Below are 15,740 nucleotides of genomic sequence, written 5' to 3' on the forward strand. Positions count from 1 at the left end.
GTCAAAATTCTGTGCACATCAATGTCCCATGCTGCTACTGTAGTCAGGAGTTGTTTGGCTGGGAAATGGAGAATGTTCACAAATGTGATGGTTATCTAATAAAATATCACTGAGCAATAAGGAGAAATATTTTAAATAGATTTGAAGTTGTGAACAAATTAAATGTAGAGTCCAAAAAGGAAAAAGAAAATTAACTCTCTCTTTTATCCCTAGAACTCAGAAACTTTACTGGATTGGTCAACAAAGAGAAACTTTTCATTGTAAAAAAGAGTAGAATTCATTGAAGGGATAATTCTTTTGAAACAGGCTTCTTGGTTGCTTGCCTTAGTAAAAGAAGTATCTGGAGGGCCTGGAGAGTGCATAAACTTAGTTTTCTGTACAAGTGAAGACCTGTAGTTTGGCTTAAAAATCCTTGCATGTAGTTTCGCTTGGTGTGGAAAGTTATTAAGAGAGAATCCTTCATCCTGTTCTGCAAGCAATCAAACACATGATCTCCCTTCTATCCATTCCTCATCCAGTACGTGGGCATTTCCAGCCTCCTACATGTAACACTTCAAACTTCCTTTGGGCGTCTACTTAGAGCTATGTGACGGCCACATTTGGGGCAAGGCCCTTCTTTCTTTTAAATATAAGAACCGTTTCCAAGTTTGGTGCAGGCTTGAGGAATAATTACATTAAATAGGGCTTCCAAGATGGTGAATCAGCATGCTGATTTCTCTTGGCAGGAAGCTCTCAGGGAAATGTCTGTGAATCATGTAAAGATGCTCTCTGGTGGATAGAGAAACCACAGTCCAAAAACAGATGGGTGTATATTTGCTTTGTAAGCAAAGGGCATGTATCATACTCGCATCTAAAACAGTGTCCACATCTTTGCCAAAGGCACTGAATTTTACCTTTTTTTATTACCTCGTGGCCAGCACTTCCTCAGTAGGCATTTCAGGTGTGTCACAAACCATGTTCATTTTTAATCTTGAAAAAGTCAATCGTCTGTAGTCTGTACTATAAAATGATGCCTGCAACTTTGTGGTGAATATTATCCCCAAGTTAACAGTGAAATAATAAATAAAACTATTATTGAACAAAGAGTGCGGTTTGCTTTTATTTAATCCAGGGCCTATAATACAGCCACAGCTATTTATTGTATAAAAGGGCAGAATTCATTGGAAGGATAATTCTGAACAGACTGCTATTTGCCTTGACTTCTCTTTCTTTTTCACATGCAAAAGAACTTTCTTTAACAACTATCATCATACCATCATAAACCAAATACCTCCTGGCCATGTGTTTAGAAGAGTATAAGCAAGTGGAAACTATAGCTACACATACAGTCCTTACTCCAAAAGTGCATGTGAAGAAAAATATTTGTCCGTAGATACATATAGGGAAGGGGAATTTTATTTTTTTTTAAGGCATGCTTATCTTTTTTTTTTTTTTTTCTTTTCAGGTGTATTTTTGTTTCTTTTAGACCCCACAGAAAATATTTTCCCACTGGAGGAAAAAAAAAAAAAAAACAAGCTTCCTATTTTATTACACTGACTTTAAAACTGCTGGAAGTGAAGATACCAACTGAAGTTACTCTGGGCAAGAAATGACATTTTTTTGAATGGCGTGCCTGATCGCTTCATGATTGTTATACTGTTTCACAACCTGTCCCATAGAAACCAACCATTGCTCCTTAGTCTTTAGGGCAAGAAAAAACAGGAAGGAGTATGAGAGAGAGAGCGAGAGAGAGAGAGAGCGAGAGAAAGAGAGGGGCATATATATAGCTATATATGGAAATATATATATACACACACACACATATATATGTATGTATTATTTCTCTCTCTCACAGCTTTTTCTGCCAGTCATTACATCTTCATATCTTCATCCCCAGCTTACAATTTGAACCTGCGCTCACTGAAACGTTGAGCATCCCCTCTCGGTCTCTGTTTTGCTATTTCATGCTATTACAATTACCATTTAGACCAAGGTAGGTGGCCATACAAGGAACTGCTTTTCTCACTACTCTATAATAGTAGACATATTTACATAAAACTCATATGAGATTTAAGAAGAAAAGTTTTCTATTGTGTGAAAGTCTTCCTTATATGGCTGCACACATTTATGCAATATGAAATCTTGACTACGGAAAGAAACATTGGCTAAAAGTATGGAAGATTAATAAACCATAAGAATATGTCAATGTTGGAAATATCCATTAAGTATGAGTTGATTTTTAACTGAAAAGTACTTTGTTGGGAGTTGATAAATAACTTTTGGGGAAGCTTAGACGCTTCCTTATCCAAATGACTACATGGAGCAGAAATTTTACAAAATATGACCAATCAATTGATTTAAATATTTTCCACAATTATTATTTTATTTGACTGAACTGAGATATTTCACCCTTGAAATAAATGTTTCTATCACAGGAGTCATATATATATATATATTTTTTTTAACTATCCAGCATATTTTTAAAAGCATTAAAAATTAACACAACTTAAGCAATAAGCATGAATGATCTTTCATTGAAATTGAATCTCACCTACGAAGGCTTGGAAGAGGAGACAGAGAGAGAACTTTTTTGAAAAGATGTCCTGTGGTCCAGAGCATTTACAGAGTTATGAAGAGGATGCAGCCAGCTACGGCTTGGAAGTGGAAGTCGTTTGGTCTAATTATGATCATTCTTGGCTTTTTTGCCTACCACCCCCTTCACTTCAATTCTTGCTTTTGTTTCTTGGAGATGCCATGTGCATATTTCAGTGGAACTTGTCATTCTCCATGAGAACTAAACAACAGCACACAGGTTGTGAAAAGGCAGAAGGATCCTTCATAGTAACAGTCTGCAAAAGATTGGTTTTTATTTCAGTTATATGGAGGATAATGATGAGAATCATGTTGGAATGAGAGTCTCGAATCATGGAGATGCTCGCTCTCGTTAGCCCTGTGTTTCTAAAGAGAGTATTTTAGCCGTGGTTTGTAAGAGTAGAATTATTAACTCAATCTTGCAACAAAAGGGAAAGAGAGTTGTCAAAGGCAATGCAGCCAGTGAGGGATGTTCCTGACATTTCAACTCACATCTCCAACCCCCAAGCTTTTATTGTGCCTATTTTGATGCCAATCATTTGCCAATTCACTATTGGGAAATATCTGAGAAATCAGAAATCTCTGCAGGAGGAAAAAACTGCCTTCAGACCCCAGACAAAAAATAATCCAGGTGCTTTCATAGGGTTAGATATTTTTATTAGGACCCAGAGGGTGTCTTGTGATTCCCATATGCTGAGCATGCAAACGACAGTAGACCAAAGATGAATAGGATGCACCTGAAGACCACACGTGAGCTCTGAACCGCTGGTAACACCCAAAACATGATGGACTCATCAGCATGTAGGCAAAGATTGACCCCCAAAAATGATGCTTGCATCAATTTTTAAAATCTTTTGATCACTACCTTAGTGTTCCTTTGTAATTCTTTTTTTAAAAAATGATTGCATCATGCTTCTCTTCATAGAGTTTCTCTTCATTCTAGACTATGCAGTGGGCTAGGATATTTATATGAAAATCCACTATCAAAACTCTGGATTCACTGAGTGGCATGTCTGTCATCATAATATCCTGTCTATAATGCATGTATCTATCAGACTTCTTCCCTGATTGATATTACCAATTGTTCTTTCCCATTAAAAACTGGGACTTCGATTTTCAAAAGTCTTTTATTTGTTTTATTTAGGGGAAACTATTTTTAATATCCACGTAGGCTGCGTATGTATTTGGCTTAATCTCAGCCAATGTTTCTGTCCTGACACTTACTAAACTCTCCTTACCTTTACTAATTTACCTTTCTGAATCAAGATCACTTGGACTCGGGAGGGGGAACATCACACACTGGGGCCTATCATGGGGAGGGGGGAGGAGGGAGGGATTGCATTGGGGAGTTATACATGATATAAATGATGAATTGATGGGTGCTGACGAGTTGATGGGTGCAGCACACCAACATGGCACAAATATACATATGTAACAAACCTGCACGTTATGCACATGTACCCTAGAACTTAAAGTATAATAAAAAAAAGAAAAAGAAAAAGAAAAACCATTCTCCTTCAAGCAATTAATTCATAGAGATGACAAATTTGTGATTTGTCTTCTGATACAAACAGCCACTTAGAAGCTATAAATCAGGTAGAAAGTGGAGTGTGGTATAGTCATATCAGAGGGATGATTCTTGACATTTAGTTTTATAGGGCCAACGGAATTTTGATAATATTCTAGCTTTTTAAATCTTGACCCACTGATGCGAACAGATCTCTAAGTGTGACAACTCCCCTATTCTGGCTTCCACAAAACAAAGCGCCTTTAAAACCTGACTGCTGTAACCAGTTCCACCTGCAGGAAAGATACCATTAGAAGTTATTGACTACATTATTGTGCTGCCTGGGTTAGCTTGAAATGCAAAAAATCAATAGCGGTTCAGACCGAAATATAGAAGAACAAAACTAACAAAGACAACAAATGGAAACCAGTACTACCCACCGTCTGCAGTGAGTTCCTTCAGCTATGACTTTTCAGGGAAGGACCTCCTCTGAAGTTAACTTCAGAACAATATATAAAGGCAATCCTTTGCCAGTGGGCCAGAAACAAATATTTTCCCAGATACTATTGTGTAAAATCATTCCTACCCTTGTGGTGGACACCAGTGCCATTATCTTTAGGTGTTGGAAGTAGTAGAGGAAGTCCTTGTGGGTCCTCAGGAAATGATACGATAAAAGATGGCTCCCTCCACACCGCCCTCTTTACTCCACCAATCCACACCCCTACCAGCTTCCAGTTCAGACCTGCTAGGGCAGAACTATCACAGAAACCCAGATAGAAAACTTGCCAGAATTCTACTCCCTTTTTGATTATAAGAGAAACAAAGAGTACGCGTCTAATACAAACTTTTCCTTGCCAAGATGGGAAAACTGAGTTAATAGGCCAGCCTTTCTCTCTGCTCTTTTCAACCTGTGCACAGTACCCCAACTCCCTAACATGTCCCTTAACCCAGAATTAAGTGTCACCTTCATATGTACTTTTTTTTTCTTTTGGTTTTTGTTTTGTTTTTTGTTTGCTTGTTTGTTTTTTGAGACAGAGTCTCACTCTGCTGCCCAGGCTGGAGTGCAGTGCCATGGCCTCTGTTCACTGCAACCTATGCTTCCTGGGTTCAAGTGATTCTCCTGCCTCAGCCACCAGAGTAGCTGGATCACAGGCACATGCCACCATGCCTGGCTAATTTTTGTATTTTTAGTAGAGACGGGGTCTCACCATGTTGGCCAGGCTGGTCTCTAACTCCTAACTTCAAGTGATCCACCCACCTCGGCCTCCCAAAGTGCTGCGATTACAGGCGTGAACCACTGCACCCAGCCCGTATGTACTTTCTAATACATTTTAAGACTTTCGCGCTTCTGAAGTAAAAAACCAAAATCAGTTTGTATACGATTAAGCAGATTACATCTCCTGTTAGCTAAGTGGCAGCAAACAGTAGGTGACTTCAGAAGATGGAACCAATGTGTAAAAACAGAGAGATAAAGACCATTAAAGGGAAAATGTTTCTTAAGAGATAATGAGGTCCTTTTATACTTTCAGGATTCTAAAATAATATTAAGATCCACTCAATGCACATCATAGATTGAGCCATCCTTTCTAGAATATCATAGATTTTCGAGTTGGAAGGGAACTTTCAAATATTCTCCAGTCAAATTTATATTCAATGCAAGGGGTCCCCCCACAGCATCCTTGACAACTGGCCACCAGGATTCTGTGTAACTTCAATGACAAAAAAAAAAACCTACATATTAAATTAAGCAGGCCACTTTGTGTTTAGATAGCTTCATTTTATCCACCAGTTCTCATCTTCTCTTCTAAGGCACCGCTTTTCAAGCTGGAGTGGTGTGAAATACATGAGGAGTTTCCAGGAAGTACTAGAATATTGTCCGTTTAAGAGTTACTTTCAAGATCCTCAGCCACCATAGGTACTCAGTCTCAGGTTGACCTGCTTAAAAAGATCATCTTCTTTACACCTGCCTTTCCATTTTACACCACATGTCTCTCAGCCAGCCTGAATCTTATTCCTACATGCAAAAAAATCTGAACATCAGTTTCAAATCTGGACAGTTTCAAAATGCATGGTTCCTAAGAGAATGTCCTGTGACAGAAGAGCAAATAGAGAGTCCTTAAGAAATATTGAAGAGGGCAGTGCCTTATTTCATCTAGAGAACCAACATATGCTAAGCTTCTATCCATCTATCATCCATCCATCCATGCACCCATCCGTCAATCCATCCACCCCTCCATCCATCATCCATTCATCCATCCATCCATCCATCATCCATTCATCCATCCATCTACCCATCCATTCATCCATTTTCCATTCATTCATCTATTTATCTATCTCAATCATCTATTCATTCATCCATCCATTCATTTATCCATTCATCCATCTATCAGTCCATTTATGAATTAGAATTCAAAAGTAAAGTGGCCATGATAGAAACACAGATCTTTGAATTGGAAAATTAGTTCAGATATTTTTTCAACATAAAGCAAATGTAATTTAGCCGATCAGTTTGACATTGAGGACTGGCTTTGCCAATTGGATTATATGGCTTACATTTTCCATAAGGTGAATGATAAAATCTATAAGGTTTTGATTAAAAATATTAATAAACAGATAATCTGGCATAAGTAGGAAATTACATCATTTGAACTATGACTATTAAACTTATGAGAAAATTGTTTAGAGAACAAACTACAAATATGCAAGGGGTATATAGCTTTTGAAGATTCTTTTGAGTGTACATGAGCCAAAAAAAGAGAGAACTTGTGTAGAATGCAGAATAATAAACTCCATCAGCCATATGACAGATCTCTGAATATATGATAACTGTCATTTCTCCTTTATGTCACTTATTTTCCACTTTAATCCTCCCTGATGACCTCCACCATTCCTCAAAATGCATGTCTAGAGCATCACTAAGGTAGGAAGGAATTAGTGACCCCAATAAGGCTCTCTCTGTCTTTCTGGAGTTCCAGCTCACACCTCAACCTGTCCTAATGGTATGTTCCATAAACCTCACTGCCTGCGCTGTAAATCACCAGCAAAAAACTATAGTAACATCCAATTCATCTTCTAATAAGCCAACAACTGGCTTGAACACAATTTCTTACTCAGCCTCGGGCTAATCTCACATGTTAGGAGGTGCTGTGGCTGCCTCAAAGCACAATCAACCTAAAAGTAGAAGACAGTCAAAAAGTAGGAGCACGTGAAGAAAAAGAGGTTGAGAGAAAGTAAGTGTGTGTCTAGCTATGCTGAAGATGTGAGTGCACAGCAATAAACAAGACCACTGATGACATCATTAGAGTCAACAGTATTTTAAATAGACAGTGGCATCACACTCATGTCAGAGGCTGTTTTTGAGAGGGTAAGAGGTTGCTATGTTCCTTGTGTCTTTCAATCCATTGCTTTCTCTATCACCATCACCATTCCTCCCCAGTCCTGACCAAACCCTGTCCATAAAACTGTAGGTTGCTACAAATCCTGCTCTGATGGTTAATACTGAGAGTCAACTTGATTGGATTGAAGGATGCAAAGGTTCCTGGGTGTGTCTGTGAGGGTGCTGCCAAAGGAGATTAGCATTTAAGTCAGTGGACGGGGGAAGGCAAATTCACCCTTTTCACGCAGAGAGATAGATATAGATATAGATATATACACATACATATACATATATATACTCACATATATACACACAGATAGATAGATAGATAGATAGATAGATAGATAGATAGATAGATAGATAGACAGACAGACAGACAGACAGATTAGTTCTGTCCCTCTAGAGAACCCTGACTAACACAACTGCCTTCAAGGAAAGGGTTGATCCAAAGAGAATAAAGAGTCCAAAATCTTAACTTCAGATCTTCTAGGCAGATTTGTAACAAATCAGTATTAGTAAAAGAAGTCTCTTCCAAAGTAACAACCAGGCACCTGAAAGAGAAAAATGGTTTTTGGAAATTCTAAAACCTCCCTTAGGCTTCTATCAAAGGAGTCTGCCTCTGCACCCCCAGAAATATTGCTCTATTCAAATATACTCGCCAGGCCACCATTGTCTGACTCTAGCCCTCACCTGGGCATGGGTGTTCTCAACCTATATAGCAGGTCCTTGAATAACCTCATTTTGTTTAACGTTGTTTCATTATAGCGTTGATGAGGAAAAGAAATGACTCCTGACCAGGACCACTGTGTGGAGTGTGTGTGTTCTCCCCATGTTTACGTGAGTTTTCTCCAGGTCCTCTGGTTTCCTCTCACATCCAAACGCTGTGCTCATACCTAAGCTTCATAATTCACCTGGAATCTGTGTATCTACATGGTCTCAGTGTACCCTCGGCAGCCAGGACAGGCTCTACCCACCCACCAGCATGAACTGGAATACACAAGTAATTATCTTACTTGTTTTTATTAATCTTTCTTAAATGTATGTATAGCCCACATTTATTTCTATGCTCAACAGTAAAAGTGTTTTGGTTTTTATTTATAAGCATAGTGATGGTTTTGTGACCAGAAAAATGCCACAGGAACTTAACTCTTGTTTACATCAGTTAGCCTATGGTAAAACTGGTTTTGTTAGTCATTATTTCACTTAAAGTTGCAGTTTCCAAGAACCTATTGACCACATTGAGTGAAGACTTACTGTATTATTGTTATAGGATCAACAGGTACGTCTGCTGTGTAGTAATAGGCCAATTATGCAGACAGCAGTGGTGTAGCAGAGAAAGTTTAAGTACTGCAGAGCGTTGGGCAAGGAGATGGGGTCAGATTTTCAGATCCAGTTTTTCAAGGAGGTTTAGGCTGGAGTTTTTAAGGGGATTATGGAAGGTGAGGGGCTGGAGAATTGGGGTTGTTGATGGGTGGGGGTAAGAGAGATGAAATTGTCAGCACGTGGAAACCACATTCTTCGGTGAGTCAGCTTCTTGTGGGGGTTTTTGGACCAGGTGAAGTCAGTAGGGGGTTGAGATCAGCTGGTGTCAGCGGGATTTTTCAGATCAGCTGAGTCAGTGGTTTTATTAGCATGCAGGACTTCAAGGATAACCTCAAAGGGAAAATTTAATGTTTTATAATGGTTAAGTTGTGGGGAATTATAATCTTGTAACAGGGTCTACATGATTTTGAGGCAATAGGCATTAAATAATTATGACAAAGCCGGTCATAGAACAAACTGACTTAATGATTGATGTTGAACGTGCTGATTAATTTTGTCAAGTATATAGGAACAGTTTTAGCCCTGCCTGGGCTTAATCAAGCCCCAACCCTGAGGTGAGAGCTAATACAGTGTGAACTGGGTGAAGACCACTCTAGCTTTTTCCTGCCAGCAAGGGGCACAGTTGGGGTAAGAGTCAGGATTTGAGGAATAAAACTGCCTGGCAGTAATCTGCAAGCACGTATGGCTGCCCAGTTGGAAATTTCAGGGGTGCAGCATGAACACAGTAGTGCTCCTGCACGCTGTCTTAGCATGGCGTGTATTTAATTATATATTGGACTATAAGATCATTATAAGCCCTATTGTCAGAATTATGAGCCCACATTTTTAAAGTCCTTGTAAAATAGATTGAAAGCTCTGGGGGTACTCGTGAGATTTGATTGTCACAGAGTCTGTTGTGTCTTGTGATTTCTATTTTAATAGTAACGCTGCTGAGTTGTGTCTAGACTCAAAAAGGAAGAGTGTATTGTGAGCCATGTCTGACCTCCCATCTCTTTATGGCCAGGAACTAAGTTTTAAGGTTTTTCTGGGGTCCTCTTGGCCACAAGTGAGTCTGTTCAGTCAGTACAGGGGGCTTGGATTTTACATTTCCCCTTTTTGGTTAAGATAGGCCAGACGCGGCATTGATGGCCAAACTTTTATTTTTCCCATATTGTTGCCAGGGTGGTGTGGCTACCTGCCCTGCGTCCACCTTGTTTCTCAGTGGGACTCCTATGACCCAAGGACTCAGAGCCAAAAGACTTATTGCCAATTAAATGTCATAGGCCAGATGGCAGTGGAGGTGGGCGGACACTCAATAACCCTTAAAAACCTTTTGAGCGGCATAACAGCTGAGAGCCAAAAGTCAAAGAAAAGCTTACAGAATTGAATCCTGGTCTTAGATACTGAGATAGCAATTATTTATACAAGACATAAGCATTTTGTTAAACCCATTTGAGCTAAGGAGTTTAGAGAGGCAAAGTTTCTCAACTTGTCGGCTATTTAGGCATCCATGTATGCATCCTGGATTTGGAGGATGTAAACTAATTTTATCCCTCAAAAGTGGTCCTTGGAATTTTATGTGCTCACCTCTTTCCTGATAGTCCCTGAGCCTAGAGAAATCTAATAGCTTTAAACTCGGCCTCATGTCTCATGAAAGCAGTTCATTTTGACTAGAACATTTTTCTGGGTCTGAAGATGAGGTTTTGGTTAACTTGTGTTTGATGTCACATACAGGTATCAACGTTTAAGATTTAGCAAGAGTTGACGCCCTTTTTAGATGAGATATGCGTACCCAGGAGTCAAAGACCTGCCACTTAACAAAGCGCTATAATCAAGGATTAGTTAATAGCACCTGAAATAAAGAACGCTTTCAAAGGGGCTGGAGGGAGTCCATTAACTGATTTTTCTTTTAGTATATGTAATTGTCAGGCTAGAAGTGACGATACTGCAGTTCATGGTCTGACTGGAAGCTGTAAAAAGATTTTACAACTTTGCAGTGATTAATTTTTATAGCTTTGATAAGCCCCAGCAATAAGTCAGAGACTTAATTTAGTATTTGATTTGGAAGATGTTTATCAACGATGTTAAAAGGCTCAAAACAGAATCAGAGGTCACTGTAAAGTTATAGTTATTTATTTAAGATTGAGAATTAAAAGACCTTAAAGAAAATACCGAAAGTTATATGTATATAAAAAATTTAATCCTTTTAAATCTTAGTGTTTCTAAGTAATTAAAATCCTAACAACAATGACACAGAAATTATCTTGACAAAATGTAAAAATCTCTGTTTCTTAGGCCAGTTATTAAAAAGGCAAAGAGAAACTTCCTGCTGTGTGATTACTTTTCCTTATGGGAAGCCCGTTTAGATAACCTGAAATTCAAACCTGATGAGAAAGGTTCTTGAATTAATCAGATGCAGGAAGCATGTGTCCAGGATTATGAATATAAACTATATTATAAAGGAAACGAGAAACTAGAAACTATTTAGACATGACTCTTAGTAACACTATGGGAAGTTTTCCTGTTACACAGAACAATGTAGACATATCAAGAAAAGCCAAGAGTATACAGTCAGGTTGCACTGGAAGAAAACACTGCTTTTTCAGAACTTTAAGATAAACATTACAGTGTCAGGCTATCACAGTAAAGTTAGAAATGGAGGCAAAAGTTATAGGTGCTGACAAAAAAGTTGAAAGAGAGTTCTTATCTCAGGCCTTCTCAAAGGGTGAAAAAACTGATAGCACCAAGACACAGCAGAAGTGAAACTTCTGAGATATAAACTTGAGGGACTTTTTTAAAAAAACAGATTATAAAATTAAAAATGAGAACATAGTATAATTTATGAGCAAATTAATATCTTAAGAAAATCTTATTTTAATATAGGGAGCTAAATTTTAGAAAAATTATTATAAATTATTTTATAAAATTGTAACTAACTAAGACAGGGTCTGACTTGGTTACCCAGGATGGAATGCAGTGGCATTAACAAGGCTCACCGCAGCCTTGACCTCCCAGGCTCAAGTGACCTTCCCACCTCAGCTTCCTGAGTAGCTGGGACTATAGGCACGTGCACCAGCAAAACTGACTAATTTTTATATTTTTTGTAGAGGTGGGTTTTTGCCATGTTGCCCAGGCTGGTCTGGAACTCCTGAGCTCAAGCCATCCACCTGCCTTGGCCTCCCAAAGTGCTGGGATTGCAGGCATGAGCCACTATACCCAGGCATAAACTTTTTTCTGATAAACTGTCTTTTATGAACCTTATTATGATTTTCATAGACCATCAATGACATTCTTAAAGTTTTGCTTTGTCCTAAACATTTTCTTTTTTAAATAACTGATTATTTTATTTTAGGACAAAAATTATTTATTTAGGCAAAATTTTTTCATATATTAAAACTATTTTTATAGTCATAACTTTTTAAATATTTCTCTCTCCTACTTCCTGGGTTTTCTTTAACCTTGTTTTGTGAATAACTTTCCAAGTCTATAAATTTAAATCAACCTTTAGATAATTTCTGAATTAGACAAAATTATTCTTTTTTTAATAAGAACATATTTTGGCACATTTTATATACAGAATTACATATTAACTAGAACCCTTATTCTTAGTAACCTTAAATTTTAGTGAAAACCAAGGAAGCAAGAAAGTTTGAATTGTCTGCCAGACATGCATGTTTATGGATGAGAACCACTCCACAATTTTTAGAAACATGCTTTTTTAAATATTATAACCCTTTCTTAGTTGGAAATGACCCACACATCTAATGGGTATTTAAATAATTTTAATTAAGATTTAAATTATACAAAAGTTTCCACTAGGCCTTTGTCTCATTTATACTAATTTATTTTTAACAGTTTAACCAGATTGCTTATGAAAACTGAGCTATTAGACAAAGATAGTCGTCATTTAAAATTATTTCCCTGTTAACCATTTTTATAGCCTCTGAATATCAGGTATTTACCTAAGTAAGAAACTTAAACATATAGATACTTTTGCCAATAACTCAGAAGGTTTAGCTGTTTTCATTAAACCAATAACATCAAATTGGCCCTATTTATCGAAAATATATACAAATAAAGATTTTTTTTTGACTGGGTTTATAGCTTTATATCCTTCGTGCCAAACTCTGACACCATAATAGATTTAGTGAAAACAAATATAAAACCATTTAGTCAATAAACCCAGACAAAAATGTATGCTGGCAATTTTGAAGACATTTTAATTTTAATTTTATTAATAATTTTAAAGCCAGTTTTTAAATTAAAGATTTATTTAAATCATATTAATTTAAGATATTTGGAGTTATTTACTTAATTTATGAGTGCTTTGTTATTTATAAGCCAAGTCGGTATCATGTAGACTTAATATGTAACACAATATATGTTTATATAGGTAAATTTATCTAAACACACACACATATAAACAAGGATTTTACAGCTTTTACTTCGGAATTCTAGCCATAAGATGGTAACACAAACTCACCAGTTTATAAAAGTTGGCTGAATCTGAATTATTTTGGACAAAATTGGGAGCCTGTTCACACGGCTAAACTTTGTGTGCCTTGATAGGTAATCCAATGAAGGCTGTGGACCAAAGAAGTTTTTATGGGGGGAAAAAAAAACATTTTTATCCTTTCTCCTCCACTCCCAGTTTTCTCCTCCACTCCCAGTTTTAAATGAGTTTTAATGTTTACATTTCAGCTAGTACTGGCAGAACTGTGTAAGAGAAACAAAATCTCCAAGTAACTTCGAATTAGTAGTACCACAAACAGTGAGTTTTATCTCAACACCAGTAGCTTAATAATAGCAGATTCGAAGTAGGCAGAAAAGAAAATAAAGAGATACACACACAGAGAGATTTTAATCCTATAGCTGCAAATGGACCTTTTGAGTTCTGAATTTTCCTGTCATTTGCCCATCAGTTTAAAATGTGCACAAGAACAGACCATCTATGTAACCAGCTGGCGTCCTAGAAAACATGGCCATGCCTTTTAACTTTCCCAGAGTTTTTGCAGTTTTTTCTGCCCTTAGTGGATGTTACCCATTGTACTGATCTGAAGAAGACACCTCTTGTTTTCCCAATTTACAAGATGCAGCCTAATGAGGCTGCCTGGAGGAACCAAACCAACATTTCCCGTTCCGGCTGAGAGGGCGCACACGACAAAAACACAGACACTAGTCACTCTGCTCAGTGCCCAGATTTGACCTGGAAAGATTCAACCTTGCCTCTGCGGGCCCCGGCACCTTTGATCCAGGGATCAAAGTGGAGAGGAATGACCTGTGCCCAGGAGTTCTGCAGGCGGTCTCTGGGCAAGGTGGAGGGTGGATGGACACCCTACATGAGGCCTGCTGAGCTTTCACTAGCAATTCCTTTAGGGATATTTTTCACAAATATAAACACACGTAACAAGACAAAGACAAATAAAAGGCCTTCCTAAAGTTTTAAATTTTAAAAATTAACATTATTTATCCCAGGCAGTACCCTTTTTTTTTTTCTAATATAGGGGGAATCCTCTTAAACAAGACCTTTCCTATTATTAGGGACAGTCAACAAGACCTCCAAAGACGCTGCAAGACTCCCAAAGAAGCCGCAAACCCCCAAAGAGGCCACAAGACCAGTGAAGAGGCCAAAAAATCAGGAGAAAGGAAAGAGGGTGTCAGTTGCATAGAGAAAACTTACCAAAGATGTCTTCACAACGAGAAATTGTTACTTTGCTGCAGGCAATTTATGCACCAGATCAACACTGCCCCATCAACAGACAAGGCGCGGGAGAGAGCCCCTCGTTCAACACAACCGAACAGCCACTTGGACTTGTCTCCAGGTCTGTCCCAATGACAAGGTGGCACCGAGCCATGTGCAAATGCCCACAAGGGATTCCTGGCTAGATCACCATAACTTGTTATAGGACCAACAGGTTTGCATGTCTGCTGTGTAGTAATATACTAGTTACACAGACAGCAGGAATGTCGCAGAGGATGAGTGTAATTATCACAGGGCGCCGAGCGAGGAGATGGGAGGAGTCTCGCAAGTACATATCTCTGAGGAGTTTGAGGCTGGGCTTTTTTTTTTTTTTTTTTTTTTTTGAGACAGAGTCTTGCTCCATCACCCAGGCTGGAGTGCAGTGGCACAATCTCGGCTCACTACAAACTGCCTCCCAGGTTCAAGCGATTCTCCTGCCTCAGCCTCCCGAGTGTCTGGGACTACAGGCGCCCGCCACCACGCCTGGCTAATTTTTGTATTTTAGCAGAGGTGGGGTTTCATCATATTGGCCAGACTGGTCTCCAACTCCTGACCCTGTGATCCGCCTGCCTCGGCCTCCCAAAGTCCTGGGATTACAGGTGTGAGCCACCGCACCCGGCCAGGATTGTGGCTTTTAAGGGGATTACGAAGGATGAAGGGCTAGAGAATTGGGGTCATTAATTGGTTGGGATAAGGGGCATGAAACCTTCACGATGTGGAAAGTGCATTCTTTGGTGAGTCAGCTTCTTGTGGGATCCTTTAGACCAGCTGACGTCAGTAAAGTTTTTTAGATCAGCTGGCATTAGTAGAGTCTTTCAGACCAGGTGAGTCAGTAATTTTATGAGAATGCAGGACTTGAATATCTCAAAGGGAAAACTTGACATTTTATAATGGTTGTTATCTATAGAAAGTTAAGGGGAATTATAATCTTGTAACGGGGACTACATTATTTTGAGGCTATAGACATTACATAATTATCAGAAAGCAGGTCAGAGAATAAGCTGACTTAATGATTAATGTTAAATGTGTTGCAAGCTTTTTTTTTTTTTTTAATTTTCTCCCTCCATGTTTTTCTGATTAATGTTATAAAGTTTACAGGGGCAGTTTTCCCATGGGGAAGTCTTCACAGCAGGGCACGAGAACCACGTTGTCCTGACATCTGTCCCCAGTCCCATTTTTTTCAACTTGTAGCCAAATATTTTTGTTGTTGTTGTTGTGTTGTTTGCTATTTCCTGATTTAAAAC

The sequence above is a fragment of the Rhinopithecus roxellana genome, chromosome 8, assembly GCF_007565055.1.
Source record: "Rhinopithecus roxellana isolate Shanxi Qingling chromosome 8, ASM756505v1, whole genome shotgun sequence".
Taxonomy (NCBI): domain Eukaryota; kingdom Metazoa; phylum Chordata; class Mammalia; order Primates; family Cercopithecidae; genus Rhinopithecus; species Rhinopithecus roxellana.